This window comes from Lactuca serriola, chromosome 4, assembly GCF_051521515.1.
Source record: "Lactuca serriola cultivar US96UC23 chromosome 4, Lser_US96UC23_V15, whole genome shotgun sequence".
Lineage (NCBI taxonomy): Eukaryota > Viridiplantae > Streptophyta > Magnoliopsida > Asterales > Asteraceae > Lactuca > Lactuca serriola.
The window spans coordinates 264646841-264659224 of NC_136411.1; the positions used below are offsets into that span (position 1 = coordinate 264646841).

General features: G+C 36.2%; 1 pseudogene; it reads right to left on the reverse strand.

Annotated features, from left to right (window-relative positions):
- Positions 1-3003: 3003 nt before the first annotated feature.
- The window catches only part of LOC145099327 (protein HESO1-like), a 61141-nt pseudogene continuing 51760 nt past the window's right edge, over positions 3004-12384 (reverse strand).

The window sequence follows — 12384 nt, forward strand, 5'->3', positions numbered from 1 at the left end:
CTCTTAGATCGATTAGATCTTTCACAAGTACGATAAAAGTAATCAAACAGTTTAAGATCAATACAAGTATGAACACAGAACAAAATCAAACTTATGCTTATGATTCAAAATTGAGTCACGCCTCAGCAGAGCTCGATGAAGAACTTCCGTTGTAGAGGCGAGCTAGGGTTTACAGAAGATGTGAAACAAAAACAATGAAAGCGATAACATCTAAGTCTGCATGCATGCAGCTTATATACTAAACCCTAATACAAAATTATGCACGGCTGGATAGGCCTAATACCGACATTCAAAGTAGGCTATGGACCGAGCCCATGACGCAACCCTATAGACTCAACAAGATCAAAAAAAGGAAGAGACTTAAAAATCTGTAAATAGAGTCCTCTGATAAAAATCTAAAGTTTTTCAAGGCTACTGTGCACGTGCCATATCTAAAATCTATTCCATATCTGAAGGGATCTGGAGTGAGAAAGAAATGGGTTGAGCTAAATAAGAGTCCTAACCACACCAATTGACAAATCTAGTTGGCCACAGTCAAGCCAACGACCTGAAAAAGGGGTGGCATTCCAGGAGGCAACCCAGTGCTTAGTAATTTACTTTTCTGCTTTCAATAAATAGTAGTCACAGTTCCAAGCAAGCTTGGGGAACCCATAAGATCTTTTAAACTTGCTAAAATTCAGATTTTTCGCTAACATCTTTGTCAAATAAATCAGAATTTTTTGCAGGCATATCATGTAGATACTTTCCTAGCTGCGACCTTTGTTCTTATATGTTTTATTAAACTGTTCATTCTTCTCTGAGCATTGAAGACAATAAGCATAAAAAATGACTTTTTGATGGAAGATTATTTACAATAAATAATCTTAACCAAGTTATAGTATATTTCACAAGGGTTTCATACATATAAAGAATGACGAAATCCGAGTTGTAACGAAGAAGTTATGTCCTATCGAAGTTTTGCAACAAAACCGGCACGACACCGGGAATCGTAAAAAGTGAGTTTACGATAAATTATTTGTTAGCCTTCGTGATCTAAATGAAAGTTGTAGAAAACGTCTCCACCTACGCGTGGATATAAAGAACGTCACAAACGGAGATCATATGAAAAAGTTATGAGCTTCCGAAGATGTAGTTGTCTGAGGGCATGACACGTGGAAGAAACCCTAGTCGCCTTAAGTCCATGACGTGAACATTAAGTCCACGACGTGAAACTAGCCAAGGACACTAATCAAGGCTAGAAAACACGTGGTAAGGCTACAGGATGACTCATGGAAGTTCACGACGTGAACATAGATATTTCATGACGTGAATGGGCCATGAACAACCTGTAAATAGCGATCAAGGCTCATTCAATCCTTACACCTTCTGCTTTCATTCTCTCTCATTTTTCGAAGGCTGTTTCCTTGTCCCAACCACAACGATCACGAACCGCTGACCATTTCTAGTAATATTCTAATCAAATCACACTACTAAGGTGAGTGCATAGTCCATTTCATGAACATGATTTTAATACAGGTATTGATTATAGTATTAAATATATGTTTGTGTGTGTAATATTTGATATTGCCTGAAATACGTGTTAAGAGCATATATGATAAAATATAATGATTTAGGATACAGAGTAAACCTAAATTACTTAAGAGGAATATTGGATAGTATCTCCTTATGAGTACAAGTGAGATATATATTGAGAGTAGAACTTTAAAACTTGTCATTGATCAGAGAGCATGGATTTGACCTAGTCATTTGTCCTCACTAAAAGTATTGAGAAGACATAATTATTTGTCATTAATCTGGGAGTATGGATTAGACATAGTCAATTGTCCATAATCCGAGAGTATGGAGGAGCCGTAACACTCTCCTTAAAGTGTGGTTGTCGAGTTATTTCGAGAATTGATGCAAGAAACCAAAAAGTGTTGCTTTGATAACGAACCTTCGAGATTTATTTAGTTTCCTATGAATTTTAACATAAATTAATATGTGGAGGGTTGATTGGTAAATTACCCAAAGCATAGAGTCCATTTACTAATTTAAATAAATTAAATGGGACCAAGTTGGTTAATAATTTCAATAACACCATACAGGCATACACCACCATTCCACCACCCAAAACTCACCTTACACCACCCTTATAACCCCTCCATTAAGCATCAACACCACCTAGCCTCCATCTTGTCGAAATGCAGCTCAAATACAGAAGGAGAGCCGAAGGAGGCCACTTTCGGACCTCCCACTGCCACCACAACGCTGGCACTGCCGCCAGGTGCCACCACTGCCTTCCACGACCTCCAGCCACCCATTTCAGTTATAGGTAACCTCTACCAACTCCATTTGCTTTATGGTTGCTTCGTCAATCAACGGAAACCACGAAACAATTTTTTTTTTTTTTTTTTTTTTCATAACTCGTCGCTGCATGAAGGCCGAAACTGGAGGAAAGCCTCCTCTTGTTATCAATTTAACCAAACTTTCATTTCAAAATTAACTAGTTTAACCCAATTTCGAAATTCATTACAATTCCAGTCCCTAATCCATTAAACCTCATTTAAAATGTGCAAAACTCACCCCTATCCTAGAAATCAGTTTTAAAAATAGTCCTAAAGCCTAAACTAATGTTTTATTTATTTACATTTAACTCTATCCTGTGATTTATTTACAAAATAAATCCCAAAATCAAAACTTAAAATTTAAACAAATTATTTTAATCATTATTTAAATAAAACCTTGAGGTTCTTCCTTAAGGATAGCCCTTTAGTCACCTATTAAAAACAAGAGAGACACATACAACTACTACTTAGATCTAGATGTAGAAAGAGAATGTTTGTCACATAGTAGACAAATAGCGGGTCAAATTTTTAACCATGTAAAATTTTATTTTAATGTTTTTTTTTTCTATTGTACTTTTGAAGTGAAATGTTTAAATAATAAAAAAAAAAAAAAATTGGACAGAAGTAATATGGTTATTACATGAGGCATGTCAGTTCCATTAGGATTCGTGTATGTCCACTAGTCATTGTAATGCTTGGTAATTCCACCACCACTACTACCCTTAACATTACTACCACCAACAGGGCTTCTTTGAATATGTGGGCCCAGATTCATGCCACTGATACCAACACCACCACCAACAACAAAGCTTACAACTTGAGATCTTTACATAATACGTAGAACTTCAAGGCCTCACAAGAATAGGAAGTGAATGGGTCTAATTAGGATAAGCTAGCCTCTAATAGCTGCTTCGAAACACCGGTGGAAATTTCATCAACTTTCTGTTCCTAACTGCTTTTACACAATTCGTTGGTTTCTCAAAAGGATCCTCGATCTATCACCCTTTTCACAAAATCACTCACGTTTTGTTAATATAAAAGAGAGAGAAAGATAGGAATAGAAAACGTACAAATAATGCATAGGTTTTGGGCTGTCATATCATATTTTTATTAATATCTTCCCATTGTCCATTATATGGACTAATTCCTTGTGTTGATGCCCTCCTATTAATATTACATAATTGAAAAAAATAAACAAAAAAACATATTATTTAGGATCTTGTAACAGAATAATACATAAAATAATATAAAACTAACTCATATTTTCAAGAAAAGAAAGAAAGAGATCGGCAAAAGAGCTTCTGTTAACCCTTCTTGACTTGTCTGATTTAATCCTGTTTATGCTCAAACGACATGCCTCTTCAATGTTTTCTTCAGCAACAACTCTCACAACTTATTACTATTAAAAATTTGGTCCTAATTCACATCAAGATGATATGTAGGCAATGTGGTTTCTTTTTATTTTTTTATTAATAAGGATAGTGAAGTATGTTGTTATTTCCTACAATTTCCCCTTCAAATTTATGTTAAAACTTAAAATATACCAAAAAGGTCAGCAGCCGTATTCCATTGGTAAATTTCACTTAAAGGAGGTAGAATAGCTGTTTCACAAGTCTGAAATGAAAAAAAAAATATGCTAAAGAAATGAAACGAATACTACAAAAATAAATATGAAAAAGTATAAAAAGATGAACTGAAAATGGAATACTAGAATACTATGAGTAAGCTAAGGGAATATGAATTCATAGTCCTAATTTTAGGATCATTAATACCATGTGATTTTTCCATTCTTCGACCTAAAGACAAGAATAGCAATTTAGCTTATAAAAAATTGTTGTTTATAATTCTATAAAAAACACAAAAAAAAAAACATACGATTAAAACCAAATTATGAAAACGACCATCGATTTCGTTTATCCAAAACAACAGTTTATACTTCATTTGACTAGTCAAATTGTTTGATGGAAATATCACAAGAGATATTGTTCTTATTGATATCATAGTTGTCTTGCATGTAAAATATATTTTATCCCATGAAATCCACCTGTAAAATAAAGTTCATATCATGTATATCATGAAATTTGGCTAAAACTTAACGATTAAAGGGCGAAAAAAAAAACATAACTTTTCTTTTTAGAGATTTTAGTACAACCATAGAAGGATAAGATTAACAACTTTTGTTTTCCTTTGGTCCTCACGAGAGGTTGAATGATGATGTTGATGGAAAGAGTTCAAAGTAGAATCCCTCTAAAGAAAGTCCACCAACAAGCTCCAACACTATATGAATGTTACTTCAACTCTTGATAATACACCTCTTAAGCTTGAACCACTAAGACTGAATTTTTGTGTTCAAGAGAGTATATATTCTCTTTTTTTATCAACGAAAAACTTAGAGAGAGATGGGTTAGAGTTTGTGAGAGTAATTTCGTTCATATGCAAGAGGGTTAGTAGAAATAAAAGCCTTTCACTCCTTTTAATCATCCCACACATACAAAATTCAAGCATGACTAACACAAAAGCTTTTACATGCATTGAACAATCCATAAAGGCGGTGTTGGGGCTGCTTACACGAAATCACGAGTGAGAGAAGGAAGAGTTAGTCAAACACTCATTCTCTCTCCTCTTTAATACCCCAAGTCTTTTATTTTATAAAACCAACTTTTAAATTAATAAAACCATTATCCAAATAAAATTATAGAAAAATTGGTGAATCAAAGTGTATCAGTATCATCCAAGTACATCAGAAGAATATAAAAATGCAGAACGATGTGGTGTGTGCACTACAATCATCTCGGACTCTTCCCCTTCAAACTAGAAGTACCTGAAACATAAACTGAAAACCGTAAGCACAAAGCTTAGTGAGTTCCCCAAAATACCACATACCATACAAATAACGGGCCCCACCCAAAGAGTATAACGGGATCACCCTAACTCGCAATACGGGCCTAACCGAATGAGTATAATGGGCCTCGCCGTAACTCGCATAGCGGGCCCCGCCCAATGAGTATAACGGGCCTCACCCTAACTCGCATACGCGCCCCACAAAGCATACATTCAAACATATAAATGTTGGTTTTTGAGCACTATAACACTCCTATGGGTCACATGCAACCCTAGATGCTTTGGATCTAAGTTTTCTCTAATTATACATGCAATTTGATTTTTTCCAAAGCACACACCCTAACTAGCATACAATTGAAGATACACAACATAAAACCAATTTAGATAAATACCTCTTGGTGTAGCTTGTAGTTCTTGGCCTTCAAAAGCTTTAGCACCTCAAATGTGATGCCTCTAATGTGTCACAAACACCAAATGCAAGAGGAGTCTTATGAGAAGTGGCTAGATAGCACAAAATCGGTTATGGCTCTTCACAAGAAGGCAGTAGGGCTGATTTTAGTGACTAAGGGGTTGCTTTTATAGTGCACGAAAGCCTAGGGTTACATCCATGCAAACCCAAATTCACTAGGACCCTTCATATTTCATAGGCCCTTTGGATTTAAACCTTCATGGACTATCATATAGGTTTATCACATCCTAATCAACCATGGATTATTAGCCCATATTATAAGTATTATTGATTTACTCAATCAGTCCCCGTAAATTTAATTACTCTATTTTGATCACTAAAATAATTCCAAATTAATTCTTGATCAATATTAATTAAATAATATGACTTCTCAATTAATATATTATACTTATAATATATTAATAAAGCACAAATAACCTGTTCTCAAAAGTTCATCCTATCAAATTGCTCCGGTGAAGGAAACCTAAAAGGACCATGCTACTATCAAGTCAAGTACCAATTATAGTTATGAGCTTAGACATCTAATCCAACAGTCTCCCACTTGGATAAGTCTAATAACTATAAATGCCAATGCAACTTCAAAATCCGATTAGCAATCGTAGCTCTCAAAAGCCGTTGTCGAACTCTGACCCAGTCAGTGACGCGTCCTTTAGATAAGGGATCGTATAATCCTCTGTTCTTTAAGATATCATGCGGACAAATACATGGAACATAGTCATATTTATTGTCCTGCAGTTTGTTTCCCGATTTCTGATTTATTTGACATAGAACTTATTTGAACACATTAATTGAGTCCAGACCATGCCCGACACATAAGCCAAAACAAAATCATCGAGGGGCCCAAGATATCACTTTTAATCCTCTTAGGATAAAAGGAACATGTAAACTTCGACTTATATGCTTGTACTAACTACTCGTTAAATCATACACAAAAATACATTTTATAACATTAAGTTACCGATGCGTTTTCATACCATCAATGCACGACCAACTCGTAGTCAACAACTCATATATCTTGGTTTGAAGACTATATGATATTATCGTCTCACAATCACTCGTGATAAATTCCATGAAGTGATTCATGTGAGCGTGGTTTTAATCCAATACTCAAATCTTATTTCAAGAGCACTCATGAATGTTGTAGCATACTTTTGCTATGTCTAACACCTTAGAAAATCTACAAGCCAATTCATGACTGTCTAGCCTCATAACCTACTCCCAAAGTATGATCGACTGTGGATATTTGAATAATCTTATTATTCTGGAAGTCAAAACACGCAAAAGTGAAACAATAGTAAACAATTGACACAAGATAGTAACTTTACTTATAAATAAAACTCCTTTTATTTAATCATCAAATGTTAATTACATTTTAGCTATCACAAGTTTCTAAATATTTATCTAATCACTAAAACTAATATCGTCCTTCAGCCCGATACTCTTAGCATGCTGCAAGTGCTTGACCCTACACAGTCCATTCGTAAGGGGATCGGTTGGGTTATCCTCTGATGATACCCTTTTTCAATGAGGAGTCCTTCTTTTACTCGATGTCTTATGAAGTGGTATTTTCTGTCGATATGCCTGGATCTTCCATGATATCTCGGTTCTTTGTTCAAGGTGACCACTCCTTCATTTTCATAGAAAGTTTCCTCATGCTCCTTTATGGATGGTATAACTCCAAGGTCTCCGATGAAGTTTTTCAACCATATCGCCTCCTTCGATGCTTCGCTTGCTACTATGTATTCTTATTCGCACGTTGAATCAACTACAGTCTCTTGCTTGGAACTTTTCCATGTTACTACTGCTCCATTTAGGGTAAACACCCAGCCCGATTGGGAGCGTAAATTATCTCTATCGGTTTGAAAACCGATGTCACAATACCCTGTCACTTTCAAGTCATCACTCCCTCTGAGGGTAAGAACCCAATCCTTAGTCCTCCGCAGGTACTTAAGAATGTTCTTTACTACAGTGCAATGAGCTCTACCAGGGTTCCCTTGATATTGACTAACCATACTCAAAGCAAAAGCCACATCAGGGCGAGTATACGTCATAACGTACATGATTGATTCAACAACGGAGGCATATGGTACTTGACTCATATTCGCTATCTTTCCATCAGTTCTCGGAGTCGAAGCCTTGATCAGTTTGGTATTGCTCGAGATAGGTAAGTCACCTTTCTTGGAATTCTCCATGTTGAAACATTTCAAAACCTTATCCAATTAGGTACTTTAACTAAGTCCTATTAGTCTTTTACTCATGTTTCTCAATATCCTTATCCCTAGAATGTAAGCAGCTTCCCCAAGGTATAGCGAAACACTTCCTAAGCCAGAACTTAACCTTCTGCAAGGTTGGGATGTCGTTTCCTATGAGCAGTATGTCATCCACATACAATACCAGAAAGCTAACTATACTCCCACTAGCTTTGACATACACACAGGACTCATCTTCGCTTCTCGAAAATCCAAACTCTTTGACTTTCTCATCAAAACAAATATTCCATCTGCGAGATGCTTGTTTCAATCCATAGATGGATTTCTCAAGCTTACACACTCTATTACGGTACTTTGCATTGAAAAAACCCTCTGGCCGACACATGTAAACATCTTCAGCCAACTTTCTTTTAAGGAATACGGTTTTGACATCCATTTGCCATATTTCATAATCATGAAATGCAGCTATTTCTAGCATAACCCTTATAGATTTAATCTTCTCTACTGGTGAGAAGGTCTCATCATAGTCAACTCCATGAGTTTGAGTAAAGCCCTTCGCAACCAATCGCGCCTTATATATGTGTACTTTCCCATCCATGTCGGTCTTCTTCATGAAGATCCATTTGCACCCGAGTGTCTTGCGACCTAGTACATTGTCAGTCAAGTTCCAAACTTAATTGTCATACATGGACTGAATCTTGCTGTCCATCGCCTCTTTCCATTATTCAGACTCGGGGCCTGCCATGGCTTCCTTGTAGTTATTAGGTTCAACCAAATTTATCAATGTACTATCACTGATAAACGTATCACATTCAGTTGTTATATGAAAACCATATAACACAGGTGGAACACTAACTCTACTGGAACATCTCAGAGGTATGGACTCGCCAATCTGTCAACAAGAGTTTCCTCCTCGGGTTGAGCGCTAGTGTTTGAGGTTCCTTCATCACTTAACACATGAAGCTCTTCAAGGTCAATTTTCCTCCCACTATCATCTTTGCATATGAGTTCTATCTCTCGGAAAACCCCTCTCCTCGCAACGAAGACAACATTGTCACTCGGTCTATAGAAGAGATATCCAAAGGACTTCTGCGGGTAGGCGATGAAAATATAGCGCTCACTATGAGGTTCGAGCTTGTCGTGGGTCTCTCGTCTTAAAAAAGCTTCACAAACCCAAACCTTGATATGTACTAACGAGGGAACTTTCCATGTCCACATCTCATGAGGTGTTTTGGCAACCTTCTTAGTTGGGACTAGATTAAGGATATGGGCGACAGTCTCTAAGGCATACACCTAGAATGAGATAGGTAACAAAGCTCGACTCATCATGGAAGGAACCATGTCCAACAAGGTTCGATTGCGCCTCTCAGCCACACCATTAAGTTGTGGTGTCCTAGGTGGCATCAATTGTGAAACAATTCTACAATACTTAAAATAGTCGTGGAACTCAATGCTAAGATACTCACCACCTTGATCGGATCGAAGCATGTTTATCTTCCTGCCCAATTGATTCTCCACTTCTTGCTTAAACTCTTTGAACTTTTCAAAGGTTTCTGACTTATGCTTAATTAAGTAGATATAGCCATATTTGCTATAATCATCAGTAAAAGTCACATAGAAGCGGTTAGCATCCCTTGTGGCAGATCAGAAGGCTCCACACACATCGGTGTGTATAAGATCCAACAGACCTTCACCACTTTCACAAGTACCAGTGAAGGGTGACTTGGTCATCTTTCCAAGCAAACAAGATTCGCAAGTGTCATCTGACTTCAAGTCGAATGACTCCAAGACTCCATCCTTTTGGAGTTGGGCTATGCGCTTCTTGTTGACATGCCCAAGACGACAATGCCACAAGCATGCCTTGTCCAAACCGTTAGACGAATCAATATTCAACACATTATTTCCTAGGTTATCTACAACCATCAGAGTTTCATATATACCATTACAAGGAAATGCTTTAAAATAAAATACACCATTATAGAAAGCATTAATAGAACCAATTTCATTATCAAATGAAAATCTAAAACCTTGTTTATACAAACCATGAAAGGAAATAATATTTCTCGCCATATCCGACGAGTAACAACAATTATTCAACTCTAAATTTAACCCACTACTAAGCGATAAAGAATAAACTCCAATCTTGGTGACGAGCGACACTTTCCTATTTCCCATGATTAAGTTTAACTTCCCGTGCTCCACATCCCTACTTCCTTTTAGTCCCTGCAAATCAGAACAAATGTGAAATCCACAACTTATATCAAGGACCCAAGAATTAGCATGTGATGAGTTATTAGAAAGAATAGTGTAGATACCTGCGAAGGTAGGTTTTATCTTCCCATCGTTAATGTCATGTAAGTATTTGGGGCAACTTTGTTTCTAGTGCCCTTTTTCATGACAATGGAAGCACTATCCTTCCTTTGGATTGGTAGATGGTTTAGCAGGACCAACCTTGGTTGCACTAGAAGAGGATCCATCATGGGACTTTCCCTTGTGGATCTTAGAATGGGCCTTCCTCTTCTTTCCCTTTCCATATCCAATTGCCAAGACAGGGGAAACATTAGTTGGAGTGGGTACAAAACACTTGCCTTTCAAATTACTTTCTGCAGTTCTTAGTAGGTCTTGAAGCATGCTCAGAGTGACTTCCTACTTGTTCATATGATAAGTCATTATGAACTGATCATAACAAGAAGGCAAAGAATGTAGGATGATATCAATAGCCAACTCTTCATCGAAGTTCACATTCAACTTCAACAAGCGGTCTACAAACCTCTTCATCTTTAGCAAGTAGGCCGTGTTGGATTCTCCATCCTTCATTTTGGTTGTAATCATGGAGGTAATTATCTCATACCTTTCCTGTCGAGCACTTTGATGGTACCTTTCCTTCAAATCTTGGTGCATCTCGAAGGGCCAGAAGTCCTCATAGGACTTTTGAACCTCAGCAGTCATGGTAGCAGTCATAATGCACGACACCTTTTTTGCGTCCCTCTCATAAACCCTGTATTCCTCGATTTGCTTGGGAGTAACAGTTTGTTCATCAATCTCCTTCAGTTCTTTATCGAGGACATATTCTTTGTCCTCGTAATGAAGGGACATACAAATGTTTCGAATCCAATCGTTAAAGTTTGACCCATCAAAGATAGTTCTCCCACCCAAGTTCATGAGTGAGAACGAGTTAGAAGGGTTGGAGCTTGAAGCATTGTTTGGGATAGACATCTGAAAAGGAAAAACAAAAAAATTTAGATTAGATAAGAATTCTTAATATAACATCCAAATGAAATATTAAGGCTAGGACCCAACACAATATTTCATAATTCGGAAGAGGGATGTCGTAATCCAATTGCAAAATATTTGAAGGTAGGTAAATGACGATTTACCAATTTCCACCATGAAAAATGAAATTGATTATTAAGTTGTAAATGAATTGAAATTCTTAGATTCTTTGAGATTCATTGAAATTTTCAATGGCACGTTTAAATCTCGATTATGCACTTCAAGTTTGTGACTGGGATACCGACGATCACAAACAAAGTGTGAATAACCATGCAAATTGCTTGGTACTCTTGATGTCACTTATCACCTAATCAATGTGTCAGTTAACCACACACGCTCCATTGATCTATGACAAAATTCAAGCTGCCCTTTGCCACCCTTATCGGTCCCAAATTAGTGTGCCGGTTAACCACACATTCTCCACTAACGACTTGGCAAGGTGCAAAGTGCAATTTCATGGGATAGCACCAATTTCACATTTTTCTTAAAGTAACTAAGATTGGGAATTTATAAAAGTTTAGTTACTTTATAATTTCATTATACTTATTAATGAAGATTAATGTCCTATCCTACCCGTTCGACTAACGACCCTTCACCAGTCAAGGAAGCGGTGGGTGAGAGTGGACAGCCATTAAACCACCATTTTATAGGCAGTATCCTTATAACCCCCCTTATAGACTGACTTCGTGAATGAGGCCTATTAATGGTAAGACTGACTTGTCTTACACATATATATATATACATATATATATATATATATATATATATATAAGTATTAAACTTTAATATTATAATAGTATAGGGTTAAATTTTAAACTTTTAAAATTCTAGGGTTTGAAATTAAAGTTTCATAAATGTGACTCTTTAAATTTCAAAACTTGAGGGCAAGTTTTGAAACTCTTCAAAACCTCTTAATTTTTAGAATTTATGTTACATAAATGAGACTTTCCATGTTCCATAACTTGAAGACAAGTTATAAACACTTTAAGACTTTTTCAACTCCATAACTTAAATAGTTTAAACTTTCATGAATGAGACTTTTCATATTTCATAACTTGAGGACAAGTTATGAATCTCTTCATGAACCACTTAGATCTAAATATAAACTAATACAATTATCATATAACTTATCATTTACTAATTTGACCTAATTTAACTCTTACTACAATACAATTCTAATAAAATAATACAAATAATCATATTATCATATAATCAAAACATTATCTTAAATTTTGATAATTGTCTTTTTAATTTTGGATGATGGAAA